We start from the raw sequence: 25,272 nt of genomic DNA, 5'->3' as shown, positions 1-25,272 counted from the left end.
CTTGGCCTGGAGAGCCTTCAGAGCATCCTGAGCAGATTTCAGCTTAGAAGACTCCACCACCAACCGAGCCTTCCCTGCCTCATTATCCTCCTTTAACGAATGATTCTCAGCTTTTGACACCTCCAATTCAGCCTTAAACTTTGCAGATCTTTCTTCAAAATCAGACCTCCCAATCCAGGGTATTTTTAGGTCAGTGGACGAATCCAGGTTGACAGGCACCCCTCAGCATATCATTGACATTCTAGCAAAGAAAACATACCCATCTAAGCCACAAAACAAAAAACAAATAAACACACACAAACACCCATACAAAATTAGACAAACAAATACCTCCTGAAGCATGGTGATCAGGCTGGCAGCATAGTCCCTGGTACGATACATAACAGCCAAGGCACGGGCAGAAGAATCCTCTGCCTGATACTGGTAGTAAGGATCGTCAACCATAAAAGCCTGGGCCTGGATTTGTTCCTTAGCAAACTGAACCTCATCCAACCGAGCCATAACCCCCTAACCCCCTAACCTTTTAAACCCCTCCTGATGATTCATCTACTCTTTTCCTCTTCTCAGCACGACCACCCTCATCCACAACCTTCTCAGGGGACACCAACTGGACTTCCTGCACAGGCTCCTGAATCTGTACAGCACTATCACTCCCTGTGGCCTCGCTGCTCTTAGACTTCTCCCCTGTGATTTGGGAAACCCCTGCCTTCAGCAAGGACAAACCAAAACTAGAAATCGTAGCAGAAGCTCTGGTGGTTGCACGACGAGGCTCTAAATCAGCAATATAAACACATGTCCAAAGCAGAAATCAACAAAACAAAAGAAAGCAAAACTTACTCCCTGACGAAGAAGCCGCTGACGCTTTAGCACTTTTCACTAGCTTATAAGTACTCAATTTGGCTTCTTGAAACGAGGCATAGGTTTTTACCCCAGACAGGCAGGCCATGCTCTCTCCTCTTCAGGCAACGCCATAAAAGCTGCTATCCGGTCAGCCGACCCCTCAGCATCAGGATTATTCACCCATTCATTTACTATAAGAAACAAAAGCAAGTAAGTAGATTTCCCAAAATATATCACTGTCAAATCAAAATGCAATAGAAAAGAAAGTTACCTCCTTCAACAGCCGGATAATTGAGATAATCCAGGTCAGGGGCAATTGAATCAGCCTTGATAAACATATAGGTTTGAGCCCATCCCTTATCATCTCCTGAATCAAAGTTAGTAATCAGGTGAGCCATCTTTGACCTGACTCGAAGGTTGAACCGTTCAGTAGAATGACTCTTCAAGTGGTAGACATTCTTGAAGTCGTCCAGGGTGATAACCAACTTATGTTTAGAACACTACTGCTCAACTGAATGAACAATCTTCCAAACCATTGGCATGAGTTGAAATGGAGGAACCCTGATAGCCCTGATCACCTCAGCCATAAGAGAAGAAAGAGGAAGCTGACATCCACCCCTGAATACCCATTCAAAAATACAGAACCATCCTGGACTACCCCAATTAGCCCTGACTGGACCACTCTCAGGGATCCAAACCTCAGCCTCACTAGGAATAAGGCCCCTACCTTTCAAATAATGCTCAAAGGTTGGCTTCAACTGATTGGCTTCGTGGAAAGAAGCTGCCAAAGCTTTAACAGAAGTATATTCAACCCTTTTATATGACATGGATAAAATCTCTGGGGCAGCAACCACCTCCACCACTTCATCCTCAAGGATGACATATGGAACCTTCTCAATTTCAGCAGGAACCTTCTCAACCTCAGCAGGAGCCTTGGAAGCAGCCGTCTTTCTTCTACCACCAGCCATATTTTATTTCTTGCTGAAAATTGATTTTTTGCAAAGAAAGAATTCTAGAAAGAGAAAGGAAAATTTTTGAGATTGGAATATGAAAGCAAGATGGGGCAAGGCAAAGTATTTATAACCGAAAAATCAAAACGGCTAGGAAAACAAGTGGTTGAGGCTAATCATGACTCTCCTAGGGTTTTGTGAATCTACCCTATTTATGGCAATATAGCCGTTACAAGAAGTTGAATCAAACACAACTTCTAATCCGTTAAGAGATTCCTACACAGTTTTTTGCCTGGCCTAAATTTTTTATCTTCTTATTCCTGGCCAGACCCAATAATGGAATAAGCAGATAAGGGGCAATTGTTGGGCCCAGAATTATCCTGCCTGACTTGACAGAGGCCATGCAATGATCAAAACCAAGATTCAAGCAAAGGGTATCTGAAACCAGGTACTAACAGCATATGGACAGGCACCAAGCATGAGAAAATACAAGACAGGAGATAACCAACCCTAGCCTGAAAGGAGATCACGTCAGGCACAAGAAAAACGTTGCACAAGCTAAGCAGGCAACAACCAGGTTGTTTAAATATAATCACTACAAACAAGGAAGACTAATTCAGAAGGAAAAGATAGAGGGAAGAGTCAAAGATAAAGGCTAAAATGTTGTCAACTACCTCCGGGTAAATAGGGCACAAGGAAATCCTAAAACAGAAGAAAAGGAGGACTTTGGAGCTAATATAAATTGAAGGGAAGATAAAAAACACTGGGGACATTCTCATTCTCACTTCCATTCTTGTATTCTTAAGCAAAATACTTGCCTATCACACCTGATACATAAATACTTTGTCAGGCTATCTAAAATCATAGTAAGAATCACTCCTAGCTTGGTGCCCGTGGTTTTTTCCTTTATTCCCAGGGTTTTTCCACGTATAAAATCTTTGTGTCTTTATTTATCGTTAGTTTATTTACTTAGTAATACTAGTCAGGCGAGTTATTTGAGTTAGATCACCCCTCCTTAAATCCCCTGGCAGGGCGTTCTCATTTAGTAAAATCCCTGCCAAAACAGATACCCACACAATAAAAAGTGATGGAAGGTATACGATTTGAGTGAGAAAAGGTTGTTTGTTTCAAGGGATGTCCAATTTTTCGAATATAAATTTCCTTACACTCTTGAAGAGTCCAATTCGAACGAACACAGTACAATATCTCATGACAATAAGCAAACAGTAGAAGAATGGTACGATGAGGTAGGTGATGATGAACCTCCTGATATGAGCCACGAAAACAGGGGAAGTGAAGACTTGGCCAATGATTCTAGACCCGGCAATGTAGAGCATAGCAGTGGTGACAACAGCGAGGAAGTGGAGGAGACCGAAACAGAAGCTCTTGGCAGAGGGCAAGACAAAAATTTGAACCTTATTGGCGTAAGGATTACAGCTACAAGTCTACTCGAATAATAAACCCCGCATCACAAAGCGATCATTTCGTCCAATCAACGTAAAAAAGACCAGGTACGCGCTATCCTTTAGTCAATTACGTTGTTACTAATTGTTTTTCTAAGGGTCACCAAGAATTCTTGGCTGCAATTGATGAGACACAAGAACCGCAACATTACTTTGAGGCTGCACAGAATTCGAAGTGGAGAGAAGCTATGCGTAAAGAAATCGATGCCCTTGAAAATAATGGAACTTGGAAAATTGTATCATTGCCACATAGGAAGAAACCAATTGGGTGAAAATGGGTTTATAAGATCAAGTATAAAGTAGACGGGTCAGTCGAAAGATACAAGGCGCGACTCGTAGCACAAGGTTTTACTCAAGTGGAAGGGATAGACTATCACGAGACATATGCACCGGTGCCAAAAATGACGAGTGTCCGATGTTTATTAGCTGTAGCAGCAGCTAAAAGATGGGTGATTGAGCAATTAGACGTAAATAACGCCTTTTTGCACAAGGATCTAGAGGAAGAAGTCTACATGCGGATTCCACAAGGGTTCGAAAGGGAAGACCGAAGCAAGGTATGTAAGTTGCAAAAATCCTTGTATGGTCTAAAACAAGCTTCACGCAATTGGTTTTCGAAGTTAACCGAATTTCTAAAAGATTATAGTTTCGTTCAATCATGGGCGGATTATTCACTGTTTACACGTAACAAAGACGGGATTTTTATTGGAGTCCTTGTGTATGTTGACGATATGGTGGTAGTGAGTAATGATAGTGAGGCATGTGCAAAGTTCAAGCGCAGCCTTGATAAACAATTTGGCATAAAGGATTTGGGCCGACTTAAGTACTTTTAGGGATTGAGGTTGCGCAAAGTTCGAAAGGATTGTTCCCCAATCAGAGGAAATATGCCTTAGGGATCATTGAGGAAGCAGGGATATCGCATGCTAAACCGGTTCACACGCCAATACAGCAACATCATAATCTAGCCTTGGCTAAGGGGGAGCTCTTGAAGGATGCGATAAAGTATCGAAGGGTCGTGGGAAGGCTTGTTTACTTGACAATTACACGACCGAATATTGTCTATGATGTACACATCCTCTCACAATTCGTCCATGAGCCAAGAAAGGAACACTGGGATGGACCGATGAGAGTCGTTCGGTTTTTGAAAATGAATCCGAGCAAAGGGATTATTATCAATGGTGATGCAAATTTACAGTTAAAGGCTTTTTGTGATTCCGATTAAGCAAGTTGTCCGCTAACGAGAAGATCTTTGAGTGGATATTTTGTTTCTTTAGGAGGATCACCAGTGTCTTGGCGAGCTAAAAAGCAAGTAATTGTGGCAAAGTCTACGGCGGAAGCTGAATACCGTGCAATGGCAGAGGTAACAAGCGAGTTAATTTGGATAAAATCTTTCTTGGGGTCGTTGGGTGTTTTTCATACACAACCCATCGATTTATTTTGTGACAATCAAGCAGCTCTTCACATCGCCAAGAACCCAGTCTTTCACGACCGAACCAAACATATTGAGATCGATTGTCATTTTGTCCGACAATACCTGGTGAATAAGACTATCAATACGCTTCACATTCGAAGTAGAGAACAAGTTGCGGACCTATTCATGAAAGCATTAGGAGGCGAAGCTTTTAGTCATCTTCAACGCAAGTTGGGACTTGAATTACCAAGTGCTCCAACTTGGGAGGAGTGAAAAGATATTGAAGGGATTTTGTAAATATTATTAATCAAAGATTATTATTCCTTTAGCTATAGATTAGGAATAGATTTTGTTGTGCATATCTTCTAGGAAATTAGTTACCTAAAGTTTTGGCGTAGTTACCTAAAGTTTTGGCGTTGGAGTTGTATATATGTATATATGGCATTCCTGATGAATGAATCAATCAATTACGCAGTCATCTTCCTTGCCCTAGTTTCCTAATTTATCAATACACATACCACAATAATGAACATGGTTCAATGGTTGCTATGTTTTTCAAGCAAGTTTGTATATTTATTGTTACTAAATAATACATCCAAGGGTAAAACAACTTGTCATCTCAGTATCTCACCATAATACGGAGTAATAATCTTTATGAATAATTTCTAATAACTAACATCTTCAAGAGGACTCATTAACGAATTTATGTGAAAGTATGAAACTACCACATTTATTGTATGTATAATAAGCCTTTACTATAGTCTGGATAGAGTATTTATATGTAGTGCTAGAAAATACTCTGGATATAACAATGGAAACTCCGAAAGGGATTATTCATTTTTATACATGGATACTCTTTATACATACTAATAAAGAAAATAATTTCAAGCTTGTTAGTTTGTATCTTTGTAAGTTTTCTCCTAATAAATACATAGATCGTGATATGTATTTCATGTTTACCGTGAAAAGAAAATGCCATAAAATAAATACTTACAAAACCACCGCAAAAAAAAACGCCGCACTGTTGATACATATACATACTCGTATACTTGCATTTTTTATGAGAATAATATAAATCTTTCCTTTATGAGCGTATTAAAGTGTGCCCTAAGATCACGTTAGAAAACGGAATTTATATATAAGGAGGAAATCATTGTTTTCTTCTCTTCTTCTTTTTTTTTCATATCTCAATCATTTGTCCACCTTTTATAATTTTTTTTTTTGGAATATTTATTATAAGGTAAGCAAATAACTAAGATAAATGAGGAATATATGCCATTTGAGTTCACAATAAATGACTGTCCATCTAAGAACACAAATACCCTTTCTTTTATTTACCTAGCTAATTATCTCTTTCATATTTACGGGAAAAAATGTATATAGTGGATAAAGCTACAACAATCTACCATTGAGTATGTTGAAGTATTACCTAATTTTGGACGACTTGATAATTGACTATTCTTCACATGCTATTATGAAATAGTATATACGGAGTAGTAAGGAAAACTGTTATACCAATTTACATTTTACCATGGCAATCAAAATATGGCTACATTATATAGAGTTTTTTTCCAAAATGAGGTTTAATAACAAATAAATTAACGAAATGGGGTAACTTTGAAAGTAATTACTAAAAATGGGTCCACGTAGGTTCGGTTTTGGTGAAGCTAGGTTCCGGATTATAGTCGCTTAGGCGGAGGACGACTTGAGGTAAAATCGCTCCCCTGCTGAGCGACTTGTAGTATTTTTGGAAAAAATTTAATGCACTTAAAGCTTCTTAACAAATATAGTATATGAAACAAGATGCAGCAGTTATAACTTTAGATAAATTAAAGTTGAGCCTTAAGTAGAGCATAAATGGCCGCTTGGTCTAGTGGTAAGAAGTTTACTATCAATGTTGTTGATCTCAAGTTCGATTCTGGACGAGGTCAGTTTTCATTTTTTTTTTGTTTTAAAAAATGCTATAGTCGCTGGGCCCCTAAGCGACTTGGGCCTCAGTCGCTGCGCCCCTAAGCGACTTTGGTTAAAATAGTTGGCCCTTAAAATTAACCGTAATTCCTTGTCACCCAAAATGTAGTCGCTTAGCGGGAAAGCGACTTCAATACAAGTCTAGCTTCGGGTGTGACGTGGACCCATTTAGAGTAATAACTTTCAACAAAGCCTCATTTTGTTAATTACTTTGGTTTTAAGCCCTAGTTTTGAAAAAAATTCCATTATATAATGCTATGCACATGCACTTGCTTTGACCAAATAATCAACAATGTTTACGAATCATTATTATTCTTTTTCTTTTTCAATGACAGATTTTTATGTGAAATTAAAGGTACGTTCACTACTACAAATCCCTTACATTGATGACACTTTCGTATTGATGCTTTTATAAAGCGTCAACCGTAAATAACCCTCCAATTCTATATTTTTGGGAAACCGCTCGATATACTAAAAATTATAGCGCAATTTCTAAATTTAATCCAAAATCCCTCGCTAACCCATCGTCCACTTTCTATCAACGCCACTCCTTACTCTCATTTCTTCAATTAAAAAAACCCTAACCTTCAAAATTCCCATTCAATAGTCATCAATTTTCCGTTCAATCATCAGCAAAGACGATTCAATCATCAATATTTCGTTCAATCTACCAATCAATTCTAATTATTCAACTCACAAAGATACAATCTGCTTATTACATATCATAGGTACGGTTTTATCATTCATTTTCAATTACTTGTATGTTATTGATAGTAATTTTAATTGCTTTAATCGGATTATGGGGGTGCTTCATAATTCCGATCATCAACAAAGATGATTAAGTTATTGCTCTTCGGGACATATTAAGATAGTTCGGTGCTATATGAACTTGATATCGTTCTTTGTTTAATTCTGATTCTTATTTTTCGTTTGATTTTAAGTTCAATTACGAAATTTAGGGTTTTGGTTTGAAGTTTTAAGATTCAAATTAAAGTTGTTAATTTGAGTTTCTTTTTTAATTATGTTCCGATTCCATATTTATGGTTGGTGTTGTGGTTGTTGGTGTAGCGAGGTGGGGGTTGTTATGAGTGGTAGTGGCAGGACGCTGATAGTGACGGTTGTGGACTGACGTGAGGCAGGATGGGCAGATGGTGGGAATTGGGTGGTGGTGTATTCTTTGATCAATAGCTCTTGTTGTATTAGTTTTTGAGGGAGTACATGGTATACAAACGATGTAAACATCAAATTTACAGTCAAAAGAACAAAAAACAACTAAAGGTCATGACTATAAAACAATCATACTATATTTGTTTTGTTGTGCTATTAGTTTTTAACTGGCTATCTAATTTATAATAATGGTGACCGATTCAGCTGCTCGAGTTGTATCGCGTGGAAATCATATGAGACATGATGATAATGTTTTCATTATAAATGAAATGGTCAACTTTATGTTAGTATTATAGAATTGACCTGCCACCCAAGTTTTTCAGCTCGGGTCAGTATGTGTATGTTTGCATCTGAGTCCAATCACTTGGGTCTTGGGATGTCTCAGGAGTGTAATTAACCATCCATTATATTTTGATTGCTCAAATGTTATGTTGTTTAACATGTTCATGTGATTTGCTACTGTATTTTAGTTATCGAGTATTAAATAAAGCTTGCTTGAAATTCCATGTACTGAAATGGGCATATAATCTACACTAATCTATTTTAGAACTTCATCGTAGGCCTTTCTATTTGCTTTTATTAACTCTAGACCAAAGTAATGAATTATTTGTTAATCTGAGACCAAGTTTAGCTGCTTGTTTGGGCATTACTTGTGGAAAATGACAAGTCATTTGACCTGACTAACCGACCCTTCATTTTTCATGACTCATTCTAACTTTCAAGCTAACAGGAATTCAAGCAAGGGACCTAGCTTGCGGGTACATTTCAATCCAACATTGATCTTATGTGTTATTATATTGTTAGAATTGTACTCCCTAACAGTTTATTTTTTCCCTAGTATCAAACTATTAAAGTTTAGTTTATACGTATACGTTATATTTTAATATCACGCAATAAGCAGACCGGTCATGGTTGACCCATGTTGAGTTAATGGATCATTCCATTGAACAATTAAAACCAATTAAGATTTCTCTCGAAACTGTAGTATTTATAATTTTCTTAAGAAAATAGTATATAAAAGAGTATAGTACAATTTCCTTCAGCTACTGGTATTCTTTCTTGAGTTAATAGTTAAAATATCTTAAGCTGATAGCATATTTTGTTGAATTGACTATATTTTGATAGCATATTACTCTACATTCTTGAGTTGGTAGTCCACTATAACATTACTAAGGTGATTGTGTAGCTTTTCTGAGCTAGAGCCACTAGTTATTTGTACCCAATGCAGGGACCAAGGGCCTCTTTCTGGGGTCCGGAGTCACCACAAACGAATATTTTTCGAAGTATTTTGGTCAAATCCTTAGGTAAAAATAGCGTAAATTTGTTTCTTTATGTAGATACCATATTTTCCATGGGAAACCCAGAAGAAAAAAATTCTGGATGGGCGGTTCTTTTTTCCCATTTCCTGTATAGACGGTTCTTTTAGAGAAAAAAGCTTACAAACACGTTAATATATACTCTTCAGTCTTCAGGTTTCAGTTATTAGTTTACTTTTAATTAACATACTTAACACACACACACACACAAAAGAACTAATAGACTCAGATGGAATAAAGCTGTCACTACAAATCCCTTAATTGCTTTATAACATTTTGCATTGAACATCCTTCTGAATGTGACGGTTAAATTTGCTCTTCCTTTTATCAAATGATAGTGTCTTATAAACGTCCTGAATTTGGTAAATTTCTGATGAGACGGTTGAATGATGTTGGATTCTTCTATTTCTTCAATTGCGAGGATTGATTTTCCTTATAGTAATCCATCTGCCCTGGAATTAAGCAGGTAAGGGCGTAAGGTATTTATTTCTTCTGAATGATTCTTAAATTATAAGAATGAAGACATACTATATTTTTTTTTGAAGACGTACTATATTAACTATGTAATTGTTTTTGGAATATGACTAATTGTTCTCTGATAATTGATTGTTTGGTGGTTACCGCCAAACACATAAAGCCATGTGAGTTGTTTGCTTCGATCTCATGGGAGGTTCACGTTCCTAGAAAGAAACTCAAATTAAGTTCATTCTTGCAGTCCAAAATTTGTTTACATGCTAAGGCGTAGAGTTTTATTTTTAAGAGTAATTGTGTTCTATGGATGCAGATATCTTTGAACTGTTGTATACTTTTTACAGCTTCAGTACTTCAAGATTGTTTATAGTTACTAAAAAATATGGGGTCGTGAACCTTATAATATTTTGTTGTATCCATTTTCTTGTTGCAGGGTTTTTCTATGTTCTGCAAGTTATAAGATGCAAAATAACTATTGTTTTTATAGTATGAACCCAAGAGTTTGAGCAAATTAACCTCATTTGTTGTTCGAATTATCGGAAGGTGGCGAAATGCCTTTTGAAATGTCACTTGTTCAGTGTCCATTCCATGTCCACGCTAAGTAGACAAAAAGCTGCCAGGTCTATTATATACTAATCTAATGCTTTAGATTTTGCTTGAGCTGCGTTTAGTGATAATTTTTTATCACGCTCGAGAAGGATACAATGCCTTCCTCCTAATTCAGTCCCGCATTTATTATTAATTTTGTTTAGTGATAATTTTTTGTCTAACAATTTGTTCAGTGATAAATTTTTTCCTTTTTTCCAGTTTGAATGACAAGGCTACTTTAGTACTATTGCTGTTGTGGTACTATTGCTGCTAACTTAAATTGTTGGTTTCATTTCAAAGTTTCCGATCCTTGGGATATCAAGTAACAATAAATCAAATAATTCTCTCCGTTGAATATTTTATGTTTTTGATCAATGTAGTTATTCTTGTTTAATGTCTATATATTCATGATTAGTCGTTTTATTCACTTGTACTCTACTGGATGTTAGGTTAGAAAGACAAATCCTACAATTCATATCTAGGACATTAGTAAATATTTTTTCTACAATAGGACACTATACTATACATGGCCAGTACACAGGCATGCTTAATTTTTTCTACGGTTTATTTTGATTTATTGATCTCTTTGTCTCAATTTCAGTTTAATTTAGATGTGGGTTTACCTGGGTTTTGTCTATTAATTGCTTAATTTGCTCTTGATTTGCAATTTTAATTGAATTTTCATCAACTAATGTTCATTAACTTTGTTCAATTTCAGGCTATGTATACTCCCTCCCTTCGTCACAATCATTTGTTTGCCTTAGGTGTAGGTATCAAGGTATTATTCACTTGCCTTTTTACTGTGCACTGGATTCTGCCACCCTCTGTTGGATTTTGACATTTCGATTTCTTACACTTTACATCTCTTATTTTAGACGAAGCCTTTTATCATTTCGACCATGTTTTAGGGGCTTTGTGTAGAAATGGTTATAGTAATTGTAAAACGCCTTAGGTGATTTAATTTCAAAATTTGTCCTGTTTCTCAAACCGCTATCCTCGCATCCTACTCCTACAGTGATGTAATACCGATTTGGTTCACGTCGATAACTAACTCTTTTTTGTCAGTCTGTCTTTTCCACATTATGAGACCTAAGGTTTTCACTATTTAGATGTATGGTAGGTTACTAGAATTATTATACAGTGTACCCAATCCAAGGCAGCTGTCACTGTGAAACTAATCCCAACACTATTGTCACATCTAGTTAAGTATTAGAGCTAAATGGAGCATCTGCTTACGGATTGAACTTCTGTGTTTCTGCAGACAGCTCTGAGCGGTACAGGAGTGCCATGGGTCAAGTAATTACCACTGACGCTAGTTCTTCAAGTGATCAGCCGGAAATTAATGTCAGTGATGACGAATTTCTACAGTTTGACACATCCGCTGTCTCTTGCCATAATTACATTGGCCAAGGTTTAGCAGCCTCCCTCCAAAATAAAACCACAACACAAGTTAGCAGCCAACTGACAACCCGCGACCAATTGACAACTTCTTTCAGGTACAATACTACTCCTTCCCTTCGTCTCAAATCATTTTTTTACCTTCAACTAAAATACCCGCCACAAAGAATAAAAAAGGTAAAAAAATGACTGGCGGAGGGAGTAAAATTTAAGGTTCCATGGTTTGTTCTTTTGTATATTCAATTGGGTATAATTTAAAATAGGTCTTCTTATTTGTCTTTCTTAATCAATATAGTTGATTCTCCTTGTGTATTTAACGGGATTTGCTTGGCTTTGATGCTTTAAATTGAATTTATTAGTAGTACTTGGACAGTGGCGGTTTGAAGATACGCCTTCAACTAAAATACCCGTTATAGGTTTCAGATTTGTCATATGGTGAAGATGCGCCTTCATATGTTGATTGAAGCCCCTTTGACATTGCGCCTATATGATTGAAGCTCCTACCACGTTCAAACTACCAAGTGTCCCTGTCTAGCTAGTTACTTAGCATTATTTATGATTTTTTTGGATAATTTTATGTTGGATTTTACTATCATACGGACCCCTTTTGGTATTTTTGATTTTATCGTGCTATAAAGTACGTACTAGCTTATATTAGTTTAATTGTCAATGCTAGCAGTATTTGTGACGACGGAGACGATATATGTATCAAACATATGATTATTTATAAAAGTACGTGGGTACGTACGTACTCACTACATCATTCTATATATATATATTGCATTATGTTTTTTCATGATTTAGTAATAGCTAGTAGTACCATTACGTACTTATAGGTCTATTTAAGTAATCTCTACGATTTTATCATGAAATTAAAATCTAAAAATCTATAAGCTGAAATTATATTGTGACAATAAAAAATGTCAATATATAAATAGTTGATGCCTAATTCTGTCTCATCGAGTGACACATAAAAGCATCAATAGTCGCTGGAGACGCTTAAAAGCGTCAAATTTGTTGACAAAAAAAACCATCAATGGTCACTGACGACGGTTAAAAGCGTCAAATTTGTTGACAATTAAAACCGTCAATAGTCCATGAAGACGTTTAAAAGCGTCACATATGTTGACAATAAAAACCGTCAGTAATCACAGAAGACGCTTAAAAGCGTCAAATTTGTTGACAATTAAAAGCGTCAATAGTCCATGAAGACGCTAAAAAGCGTCATAATTATTGACTAAAAAAAGCGTCAAAAAATACCGACGGCCCAAAAATTGATGCTTTTATAAAGCGTCGATAAAAAAAAAATTGACGCTTTAAAGCGTCGAAAAACGCCTGAAAAAGCGTCACCAATGCAAGGTATGTGTAGTAGTGGTTGAACACTAAACTACCTTTGTTCATATATTGAACTGAATGTCCAATATAATCGCCTTTGTTCACTAAACAAACAATTTATGGACTATACAACCAGTTGTATATGTTGTACGGTGTTGAATCTGAGATTTGTGATAAAGTATCCGAGCTTTATGTTAAGGAATATGAGCTTTATTAGAAAGTGTTAAATTCATCCATTTACACATTAAAAACATGAACTTTGAATAAGCTCAGAAAGAATACATATAAGCTCGAATTCTTATACCTTGGTTGTACAATGCTTATGATACAACTAGTTGTATAATCCTATTTATGGTAAACAAAGGGTGTGTTAACCACTGCTAATTTATTATTTGTTGAACATAAACCAACAATGAACAAATAGTAAGCATTTATTAAGTGCCATTTTCAAAATAAAATAAAATGAATCTCATTGAACGCAAATTCAAAAATTATTTAATTTAATCTAATAAATAACATTATTAAATTATTGTGATATCGATGTTGATGTTACATTAATAATGCATGTAATTAATAACTAAATTGTCATTAATAGGCGTATTTAAGGATGAATATGCCACGTGTCATATCTACAACTTCCCAACCCAGTTTATATATATATATATATATATATATATAGAATTGAGATCAAATGAGTCCACCTTACTTAGGTGAGTCCATGAGTCCTCTTCTAGACCTTTGGATCAAAAAAAATGAATGGCTAAGATTAAAACACAAAAAAAGATGAGCTATAAAAACAAACAAACCCTAATCAAACACTACCTCTCATTTCATTTCCTCTCTTCATTTCCTCTCTAAACACTCTCTATCTCTCTCTAAACCCTAAACTTGAACCACCGCTTTCTGCCTCTTCTCCTGCCGGCACCGCCACCACCGTTCTCTGCCTTTCATCCCGCCGCCTCACCTCTCTCCTCTTCTGCCTCACTCGGACTCCACCCGACACCACTGCTCCTCTTCTTCCCCATTCTGCCGCCTATCAATTTTTTTTTTTTTTTTTTAAGATCTGAGAAAAGAAGTGATTGTTGTTGTTGGTGTGGGGGCTTGTTGGGTTTGTGAAAGTTCCAGCCGCCTCCTCTTGTTTCTTCTTTCTTTTTTTTCTTTCTTTTTTTCAGATTTGCTAGGTGTTGGTTAATGGTGTCGTGGTGGGTGGTGGTTAATGGGGTCGTGGTGGAGTTGTTGTCTTTTTTTTTTTTTTTTTTCAGATATGCTTTTTTTTTCGGGGTTGTTGGTGGTGGTTGTGGTTGTTGTGGCCGTTGGCGTAAGATAGGTTGTCGTCTTTTTTTATATTAGTTCAGATTTCGTTTTACTTTTTTTTTTCGATTTCTCTTCATTTGAGGCCGTGTTGGCGGTCGTGGTGGAGTTGTTGTCTCATTTTTTTTTTAAAATTTCAGACTTGGTGGGTAATGGACCGTGGTGGTGGTGATCGTGGGTGTAGGTGTTGGTTATGGGTGGTGGTCGGTTTTTTCAGATTTAGTTTTATCTTGTAATTTTTTTTCTCTGTTTTTTCTTCATTTGCGGTGGTGGCTGATTCTGGTGGTGGCCGATTCCGGTGGTGTCAGATCGCGGTGGTGTCAAGGGTTAAAGTTTCATTCCTAAAAGAATAACATTTCATGAACAAGGACTAAAGTTAATCCATTAAAATTACAAATGGCCAAAAAAAATAAAGTTTCAATTTTTAGCATTAAAGTTTCACTCGTATAAGATTAAAGTTACAATTATAAATTTATGAAATTAAATAAATATTAGTCATTAAAGTTTCACTTTAAAACATTAAAGTTTCACTCGTATACTATTAAAGTTACCGTCAAAAATTAGTTAAATTAAATAAATACAAGTCTTAGTTACATGATTTCATAAAATCAAAAATTTTTATTAAAAAATGGGCTAAAAAAAATAAAGTTTCATTTTTTTGCATTAAAGTTTCAGTCGTAGAACATTAAAGTTATATACAAAAATACAAAAATTAAGTAAACACAAGTCACAATTACTTTATTTCATAAAATAAATTTTTTATATTAAAAAATGGGCTAAAAAAATTAAAGTTACATTTTTTTGCATTAAAGTTTCAGTCGTAGAACATTAAAGTTATATTCAAAAATACAAAAATTTAAAATTTTATATATAAAATGTATATAAAATGATTTTAAAAAATTAAAGTTACAAATGTAAAGAATTAAAGTTACATTTACAGATTAAAGTTTTACTTTTAAAACATTAGAGATTCAATTTAGAAATTGCTTAGAAGGTTCAAATCTCAACCATCAATCTTAGAAGATCAATGGCTTAGATTAGGACTTAGGGACTCAAATATTTAGGTGGACTCATTTGAACTTCACTCTATATATATATATATATATATATATATATATATATATATATATATATATATATATATATATATAGAGGCCGGATCCGGTGAGGCACCTCATTATGGCGAGGCGGCCGGTCTCACCAAATTCCTCATTATGGCGAGGCAAGATCCGGTGAGTCCACCTATATATTTGAGTCCATGAGTCCATAAAACAATATCACGCACTATACAATACAATATCACAATTTTTTTTTTCGAAGTTTTTTTTTTTCAAATTTTTTTTTTCGAATTTTTTTTTTCAATTTTTTTTTTCAAATTTTTTTTTTCAAATTTTTTTTTTTGAAATTTTTTTTTCCGAATTTTTTTTTTTTTTTTTTTTTTTTTTTTGTGAATCTCATACCTATTTTGTGAATCTCATACCTTATTCAAATGAATCTTTAAGGCTTGTTTTGTGAAACTTGATCATCATAATTGGTTAAAATCACCTATTTCGCTCTTTTCTTTATTAGGTGAATCTCAGACTTTGTTTTGTGAATCTCAGACCTTGTTCAGTGAATCTTAGAACTTGTTTTGTGAAACTTGGTCATCATAAGTGGTTAAAATCACGTTTTTTCCTCTTTTCCTTATTTTGTGAATCTCATACCTTAGTCAGTGAATCTCAAGACTTGTTTTGTGAAACTTGATCATCATAAGTGGTTAAAAATCACCTATTTTGCCCTTTTCTTTATTAGGTGAATCTCGGACTTTGTTTTGTGAATCTCAAGCCTTGTTCTATGAATCTTAGAGCTTATTTTGTGAAACTTGGTCATCATAAGTGGTTAAAATCACTTTTTTGCTCTTTTCCTTATTTGGTGAATCTCAGACCTTATTTTGTGAATCTCATACTTTATTAAGTGAATCTTAAGGTTTGTTTTGTGAAACTTGATCATCATAAGTGGTTAAAATCACCTATTTTGCTCTTTTCTTTATTAGGTGAATCTCGGACTTTGTTTTGTGAATCTCGGACCTTGTTCAAAGAATCTTAGAGCTTGTTTTGTGAAACTTGGTCATCATAAGTGGTTAAAATCACGTTTCTTGCTCTTTTCCTTATTTGGTGAATCTCAAGCCTTATTTTGTGAATCTCATACCTTATTTAGTGAATCTTAAGGCTTGTTTTGTGAAACTTGATCATCATAAGTGGTTAAAATCATCTATTTTGCTCTTTTCTTTATTAGGTGAATCGAGACTTTGTTTTGTGAATCTCGGACCTTGTTCGATGAATCGTAGAGCTTGTTTTGTGAAACTTGGTCATCATAAGTGGTTAAAATCACGTTTTTTGCTCTTTCCTTATTTGGTGAATCTCGGACTTTGTTTTGTGAATCTCGGACCTTGTTCATCAATCTTAGAGGTTGTTTTGTCAGATTCAACGTCAAGTCGATCTCTTCGTATTGTCAAACCATAAATTCAACCTACATAAACCAATTATATATACATAAACTTCAGGTACACATCCCAATCCAAAATGAATAAGTACAAATAATAAAATTGAAAATACAATTAAAATAATAATTTTAAACAATAGCTATGCTGCTAAAATTTACTACTCATTCATCAACACACCACCAAGTGAGTAAATTAGTGCTCTTTTGTTTTGTGAAGCGTCTCGACATACATGTTGTCACCAGAGTAAATCACACACTTTTCTACCCTTTGTAATGCAGCTTGACCCTTGATTATCAACATTACCCTTGCTTATCAACATTACTGTAAATCCAAGTGCAGATTATTAGAAGCAATGCTCAAAGACCAAAACTATCAATTACATATTCAAAGCAAAATTTCATTATCAGTAAGTATTGAATCGAATCCATGGCCAAAACCAACTCCACAACAGAGATAATAGAAAGAACAAAAAGAAGGAACCCCTATGGCCCTGCCCAATGACTTTGATACAGCTGAGATTGCATTATAGAATGGGACCCCAGTCTACCCACAGTCACCATCTTCACGACCTTCTAATAGAGCTAAATAAAATAAATAAATAATTTCTGAATTCCCATTGAATATTTCGAGGACATTATTAATTCTAATTAACTTCAGCAAAATAAAGAGACACCGCATCTCACAAAATACTTCACATCCTTTGATCGCCTTCTAATCCACCCACCATATATTAAAATCACAAGACTCAAAGACCCACAGTGTCTGGCCTCACCAATATGTCACTATTTCTCAACACGACCCATCTACTATCATGCCACAGTGAATCAAATGTAGAGTGGTAAGGGTTTGCGAAGGTCTCAAATATGAAACTTAAGCGACTAACTTTGTGTGGTCTATCCGGCCGCTTTTTAATTTGTCGCCTCAAATTCTCTCTTCTTTTTGTGATTTAGCTGAATATTTTGCCTTTGAGTTATTGGGTAGAGCGTGGGTGATGCTGGAATGGAAAAGGTGAAGGACAGGAGAATGACCATCTATGTTACTCGGACACATTTCGAAGTATCTGACATGGGTGCTTGTCCAAGTGTATTTTAATGAAAAACATGCACGTTTTGGCTAAAAAATGGGTGTCCAAGTGTTGCACCCTTGTCAGAGTGTTGAGTGAAGGACATGGGTACACGAGGAACTATGAAAAGTCGGAGCAACATAGGTGACCATATAACCGGCGACAGGCTGTAAAGGCAGGGGATCAGGAGATGGAAACGGAATTAATAAAGTAGTGTGTACTGCTGATATGCAAGACAAATGAACTAATTATTGTGGTAAAGATGAAATGATAGGATAACGGTTCTTTTACCTCCATACCAAAGTAATTAAACTGCCCCTCAGTATATATAGATAAAATCACACAGAAACCCAATTAAGAAATATAATGAGACATATAAGTATATAACCACTCTTACTTTGACTTAAGCTGCGCTGTGGTGCACCCTGCACAAAGTAGAATAAAAGCTGCCCACTGGACTTCACTCAACCTGGAAATAAAGTAATAGAATAATTCATTTTGTGAATCAAATACACTCTTGATGCCATGTTCGTATTGTAAGATAAAAGCCTATGTGCAAGATATTATATGTTCGGGAGTGAATTACCATATTAGGCACTATGATTTGTCATGTTATCACTTCCAGATCACATTGATGTGAACTAAATTACGTGCACAGCAAAAAAAATTATTACTCCATATTTTTTTCTTGACTTGATTAGTAGAAAGAACTTAATAGCATGACTCAACACAAACCACGGCTCACCGTTTCTTAAGAATGATACGATATAGAACACCCGTGCTGATGATATTCAAGTTTTTCAATATCTGATAGCCTGGAGCAACCACATATGCGAAGATATAATACTGCTCAAGGAAAAGGGTAAAATGAGAAGTAAACGACAACAGTCCAAGTTGACTACTTGTTTGTAAATATACATGTACATTAATCCCCGAAGCCATAAACAAACCTGAAGTAGATTCTTGACAAGATAAAGAATTGCTGGAATGGGGTAAACAATGACTTCATCAATCGTGGTGCTTAACCTAAGGGAAGCAAAGCAAATAAATCGAAACTTATATGGACATTTCACATTAAACTTATATCACCAGGATATCCCTTCACTGTATTTTTTAGTCATAACAGACCAAACTGCTTGCATTATCGAAACAAAGGTGAAGTTCTCAGATGGTATAAGCTCAAGCCCCTGAAGACAAGCGCCAATTAAATTTCCAAGATGAGGTTGAATCACAAGAAAATACCACAAACATATATAGAAATGGTATAAAACTCAATTACAACGAGCACTACACTGCCACATTGTCTTAAAGGCTCCTGCCTAAGATAAGGATGGCAAAATATAATGATCAAAATCTCTTAAAACAATATAAGTTGACTTCCTCGTAATTCATCTAGCCAACAATCTAAGGATGGTAAAACGTAATGATCAAAACTAAACGTGAACAATAACAATGAAACATAAACTGTGAGCATAATCGAGCAGAGTAGGAATGCAAAGAAAACTCACAGAAAACCGATGAAGTCGAGTAAAGGAAAATAGTAAAACAAGAGCAAAACTCGGTAATTAAACTAACTACATAAGATTTAGCCACAATCAGATACAAGAGCAAGGATTCAGTCCAAGGTTTACAGTAGCAGATTCTAGTTTCACAAATTCACATCCCAGCTACACAAAATAAGATATAAGATTCACAAAAACAGGAAAACAAAGTTTGAATATAGTTTTACAATAAGCTGCTAAAAGTAAAGAGAAAGATCAAAACAAGATCAAAACTCAGCAATTAAAGTAATTTAATAAGATTTACACCAAAACATAACAGATTAACCAATCAAAAATTGAAATCGGTGTAGTAAATAGGTAAGAAAGGGGAAGGATCTTACGAAGAAGAGAAGAAATCATCTTCAATTAATTGTATGCATTCCTATTGTGCACGCTTGAGCTCAATAAATGATTAAAACCTGCAAAAAAACAAATTAATAAGTAAATAAACTAGTTGAATTTTAAGAATTAATTAAGTCGATTGAAAGTTAGTATGAAAAATACAGAATGAAAGGTCAGTGGTAATGGCGAAGACGAGATTAATCGAAAAAGACGGAATGAACAAAGATTTCCTCTCAAATTGATCGAAACCTGCATAAACAAGAAAGAAAATCAGTAATTGTACTAGTTGATAGAGAATTTAACAAAGTAAATAAGTTGATCGGAAATTTTTGTGAAGAATGGGGAATAAAATTAGGATGAATTGAAATGAGTGATTGAAATTACTTAACTTCCGGATGTTAATGGAGGTAAAAAAGCTTAGTGATAATGGCGGACGAAAGCTCAACGAGAAAATGGCGTCGAAATTTGAGTGAATGGCGAAGACGGAGCTCGGAAGAATAATGGCGAAAACGGAGCTTAGATAAGACGAGATGAAGAGAGAGGAAGTGAGGGTGAGTAAATGATTTTGTTTGAGAGGAAAGGTGCGGTTACTTAGGAATTATTAAGGGACACGTGTCAACATCTTGTGCGTCTGTAATTTTAAATCTAATGATTTAGAATGTGTCCAGCCGCCTCACCCTAAGAAGGGTGCCTCACATGATTCAATCTCTCTCTCTCTCTCTCTCTCTCTATATATATATATATATATATATATATATATATATATATATATATATATATATATATAGGAAGGATCAACTAAGGTCCATTATATATTTGAGTCCATAAGGTCTTTTGTGAGCCATTGGATGGAGGGAGATGGAGGGATGAGATGAACCCACCAAAAGTCATTATACAAGCAAATTAACACACTTTACTAATCCACCCTAATTAACCACTAATTTTCTATATATTTGTTTTCTACCCACCTATTTCTCTCTCATCTCACACATTTCACTCTTCTCTTCTCTAAAAAAAAAACCCAAAAAATCCAAATAAATAAAAAACCCAAAAAATCCAAATAAATAAAAAAAACCCAAAAAATCCAAATAAATAAAAAAACCCAAAAAATCCAAATAAATCAAAAAATCCAAATAAATCAAAAAACCAAATAAATCATTCATTTCTCTCTTCCTCATTCACCACCACCCACCACTATCCCAACCGACACCACCCACCGCCCACATCCACCGCCACCTCCACCACCGCCGTAATTATATAAACTCGTTTTTTTTTTTTTTTTTTTTTTTCCAGATTTTGCGTCTCGGTTTATTTCGTCATTTTTTTTTTTATTTTTTTTTTTTTTTTTCGATTTCGTGTTGTAAATCTCGTTTTTTTTTGTGAGATACTTTTTTTCATCTAAGACAATAATGGACTAAAGTTATACAAAAATGAACCAAAGTTATACAAAAATAGACCAAAGTTATACAAAAAAAAGACTAAAGTTATACAAAAATTGGACTAAAGTTATACAAAAAATTGGACTAAAGTTATACAAAAAATGAACCAAAGTTATACAAAAATGAACCAGAGTTATACAACAATGTACCAGAGTTATTCAAAAAACGACCAGAGTTATACAAAAATTGGACTAAAGTTATACAAAAATGAACCAAAGTTATACAAAAATGAACCAAAGTTATTCAAAAAACGACCAGAGTTATACAAAAATGCACCAAAGTTATACAAAAATTGGACTAAAGTCATACAACAATGGACTAAAGTTATACAAAAAATTGGACTAAAGTTATACAAAAATGAACCAAAGTTATACAAAAATGGACCACAGTTATACAAAAATGCACCAGAGTCATACAAAAAATTGGACCATTTTTGGTATAACTCTGGTGCATTTTTGTATAACTCTGGTCCATTTTTGTATAACTTTGGTTCATTTTTGTATAACTTTAGTCCAATTTTTTGTATAACTTTAGTCCATTGTTGTATGACTTTAGTCCAATTTTTGTATAACTTTGGTGTATTTTTGTATAACTCTGCTCGTTTTTTGAATAACTTTGGTTCATTTTTGTATAACTTTGGTTCATTTTTGTATAACTTTAGTCCAATTTTTGTATAACTCTGGTCGTTTTTTGAATAACTCTGGTACATTGTTGTATAACTCTGGTTCATTTTTGTATAACTTTAGTCCAATTTTTGGTATAACTTTAGTCCAATTTTTTGTATAACTTTAGTCCAATTTTTGTATTACTTTGGTGCATTTTTGTATAACTCTGGTCGTTTTTTGAATAACTTTGGTTCATTTTTGTATAACTTTGGTTCATTTTTGTATAACTTTAGTCCAATTTTTGTATAACTCTGGTCGTTTTTTGAATAACTCTGGTACATTGTTGTATAACTCTGGTTCATTTTTGTATAACTTTAGTCCAATTTTTGGTATTACTTTAGTCCAATTTTTTGTATAACTTTAGTCCAATTTTTTGTATAACTTTAGTCCAATTTTTGTATAACTTTAGTCTTTTTTTGTATAACTTTGGTCATAAAATGTATAACTTTAGTCATAAAATGTATAACTTTAGTCGTAAATAGTAAAAAAATCAAACAATAAATATGAAATATTTTAAAATCTAAAATTAATAACAAAAACCAAAAAAACTCATAATAACAAAAATAAAAAACCAAATAACAATAATAAAACCAAAAAACCAACAACCCAACCAAACCCGAAATGTAAAATAAACCAAATAACAATAAAAAAAAACCAAATTTAAATATCGTGTGTATAACTCTAATGTTTTAAGTGTATAACTTTAGCCATAAATAGTATAACTTTAATGTTTTAAGTGTATAACCAACAAAGAAATTAATAACCAACAAAAATTAAAAACCAAATAACAATTACAAAATAAAGTAAATATGACAAAAACACAAAAAAACCTATAGATCTAAAAAAAACACCACCACACAAAATTAATACCAAATCTCAAATAATAATAAAAATAACTAAACTAAAAAAAATAAAAACCAAATAACAATAATAACAATAATAAAAATAACTAAACATAATAACAAGACGAATTTACAAGACGAAGTTTGAAAAAATAAGTACTAAGACGAGATTAAATCAAACATATAATAAGACAGGGATTTCCATAAACAAATTTTAAAAAAAAAAAAAAAAAAAAAAAAGACGAAACAACAGGGAAGGGAGAAAGGTGATGCACTGCATCTTTTAAAAAAAAAATTTGACACCAACAACAACACTAACAACCGCCACAACGGAGCTACAACAATAACAACCACAACAACATTGACACCAACCGCCACAAACACCACCACCAGCCGCAACAACCAACAACAATTGAAATAAGGAAAAAAAAATTGAAAAAAAAAAAGAAAAGTAGATCTGGAACGGTTGGTGACGGAGGGACGGTTCAGAGGAGGAGTGGCGGTAGTGCGGCTGGGGAGGGGGTGCGGCTGGCGGTTGTGCGGCTGGAGGGAAGAAGATGAATGAAGTTGTTCTTTTTTTTTTTTTGGTTTGTTTAGATTTTGATTTATTTAGGTTTTTGGTTTTTTTTTTTTGAGAGAATGAGAGAGAAAGAGTGAATGTGAGAAATGAGAGAGGATGAGTGAATGAGGAAGTGAGTTGGGAGATTAGAATGGTGGTAGAGTTATACACAATTAGGTAGAGTTATACACAATTAGGGAGGGAGATTAGGGAGGTTCATTTGTGACCCTTGAATGAGATGTAATCTCATCCCTCCATCCCTTCCATCCAAAGGCCCTTATAAGGACTTAGGGACTCAATGGATGTAAGGACCTTAGAAGAACCACTCTCTCTCTCTCTCTCTCTCTCTCTCTCTCTCTATATATATATATATATATATATATACAGCAGGGATCCGGTGAGTCCAGGGTTTTAAATGAGTCTGTCCTATCATTGTACACCATTAGATCTAATACCAATTGACGCGTCAGATCGAGCCACGTCACCCTCTAAATAATTAACACAAAAACTCTCAACCACCCCGTCCTTTCTTTCTTTCTTCTAGTCTCTCTCTCCCTCAGTAATATCCCCAATTATCTAAAAAATAATTTATCGGGAAGATCGATGAGAAAATTTACGATCGTTATTCTTCATGCTCTTCTGATTTCGATTTTGATGATTACAAACCTTACGATTTTTCGTTCAAATCCGGGGTTTATCGTACCATTGATTGTCAACAATTTGTTCACAAATTCCTCCGTGGTGGTAAAAGTATGTGTCTTCTCTTTTGAAACGTTTGTTTATTTCAATGCTAGTTTTGAATTTATTGCAATTGCTTATTTGATTATTTTATCTCTATTGATTATTATAAAATTTGTCCATGTGTTTGGCCGTCAACAATTTGTTCACAAACTTTGAAGTTCTTTTCTACAATTGACAGTTTGATTACCACATTTTTTTCATGATATTAGGTTGATGTTCTTAAGACGAGATTTGATTGTGATCGATGTATAATTATCTCAAAAAAACCTAAATTGACTATTAGTAACTCGATGTTTCAATACTTTTCTGTATAACTCTTTGATTGATTATTGTATTATCCTTTAACAATAATACTATGATCTAGTAATGGCGAAAACAATGTTACTATAGATGTATAACTGTGTTATTATAATGAGTAAACTGTGTTATTGTAGTACAGATTATTTTAAACTGAACATGAACAATTGTCATCTGTGTCCTGAAATTTATGCAATAAATGTTGCCTTCTTCAGAGAGTTTAACATGTATGTCAGTGTATACTTGCTATTATAACACATACATTTGTCAATGTAACACTTATTTGTTTCTTATTGTAACACATACGAAGTATTAATTAGTTGTTATTATAACACAGATTAATTGTTACTGTAATATATATTTACCGTTACTGTAACAGGTAATCCTTGTTACAATACACAGATTTACAGTTATTGTAACAAGCAATATTTGTTATTATAAACCATATTTACTGTTATTGTAACACCTAATAGCCAGAGTCCACATTATCCTGCAATACAAATAATCCAGTAACATTAGATTGAGTGACCGTTCTTTCATCCGTAATCGACCAGTGTCCTCTTAGATTATACTGAAGTGAACTTTGTGTTCTTGCTCAACTTTACACGTTCATGAAACTCGATAGCTTCAGAATACATCTTACTTCTATGCCGAAGTTAGAGAGTTCATTTATTAGATGTTCTCAAATCTCAAATTCTTTGGAACGAAATTTTTGGTGGATAATGGAACAGAAGGATGTGTATGGTGGTTCACTTTGTTTTATCTAACAAGCATTGGAACATTATTTTGTATACCTTGATAGCTTAGTTATTTCTTTGATGATGCTTGTATATTTTTGTACAAGATAGAAAACCTTTGTTGATCTTAACAAAGGATCTGTTGATCTTAACATAAGATCAAATCATTTGTATATATTCTAATGTCAATTGTGTGTGTGTATAAAGATGGAAGTCTATTAGCTCAATTGTGTAATTACATCTTTTCTGTTCTTATTCTAATATGCAATTTATTATGGGGTAAATGATACACTTGGTATCTAAGTTGTTCACTTTTATAGGGGCCAGTGTTTTAACAAAACTCGTATAT

General features: G+C 34.3%; 1 long non-coding RNA gene across 1 annotated transcript; it reads left to right on the top strand.

Annotated features, from left to right (window-relative positions):
* The first annotated feature begins 7,028 nt into the window (after positions 1-7,028).
* On the top strand, positions 7,029-12,341 carry LOC141599608 (uncharacterized). The gene is made up of 4 exons (XR_012523859.1): positions 7,029-7,357; positions 10,890-10,949; positions 11,433-11,667; positions 11,986-12,341. It is a non-coding gene; the product is annotated as an uncharacterized LOC141599608 (long non-coding RNA).
* The last annotated feature ends 12,931 nt before the right edge of the window (positions 12,342-25,272 follow it).

Source organism: Silene latifolia, chromosome 9 (assembly GCF_048544455.1).
Source record: "Silene latifolia isolate original U9 population chromosome 9, ASM4854445v1, whole genome shotgun sequence".
NCBI classification, from domain to species: Eukaryota; Viridiplantae; Streptophyta; class Magnoliopsida; order Caryophyllales; family Caryophyllaceae; genus Silene; species Silene latifolia.
The sequence above is the reverse complement of the archived record's forward strand: the minus strand, read 5'-3'. Positions and strand labels throughout refer to the sequence as shown.